We start from the raw sequence: 526 nt of genomic DNA, 5'->3' as shown, positions 1-526 counted from the left end.
GTAACCATGGTAATATCTCAATGTAGGTGTACTAAAGTGGTAATGTGGTTCTGTGTAACCATGGTAATATCTCAATGTAGCTGTACTAAAGTGGTAATGTGGTTCTGTGTAACCATGGTAATATCTCAATGTAGCTGTACTAAAGTGGAACGCCAAGGGTCGTGGTTTGGATTCCCGTTGCGTCCACCCGTACATAAAATCGCTTTGGGTAAAAATGTCTGCTAAATGTCATATATACTATATAGTAGTATGATATATAATGATATTAGTTTATCCTGACCACATGACCTGACCAGGTAACTGTGTCTAAAGGGCCCTGATTGTCTTTCAGTTCACATGATGCTACTATAGTTCCCTTTAGAAGCACCTGTCTTATTGAACAGTACCATACAGCACCATACAGCACCATATAGTACCATACAGCACCATATAGCACCATTCAGCACCATACAGCACCATATAGTACCATACAGCACCATACAGCACCATACAGCACCATATAGTACCATACAGCACCATACAGCAC

The sequence above is a fragment of the Salvelinus alpinus genome, chromosome 4, assembly GCF_045679555.1.
Source record: "Salvelinus alpinus chromosome 4, SLU_Salpinus.1, whole genome shotgun sequence".
NCBI classification, from domain to species: Eukaryota; Metazoa; Chordata; class Actinopteri; order Salmoniformes; family Salmonidae; genus Salvelinus; species Salvelinus alpinus.
This window is presented reverse-complemented; position numbering follows the sequence as displayed.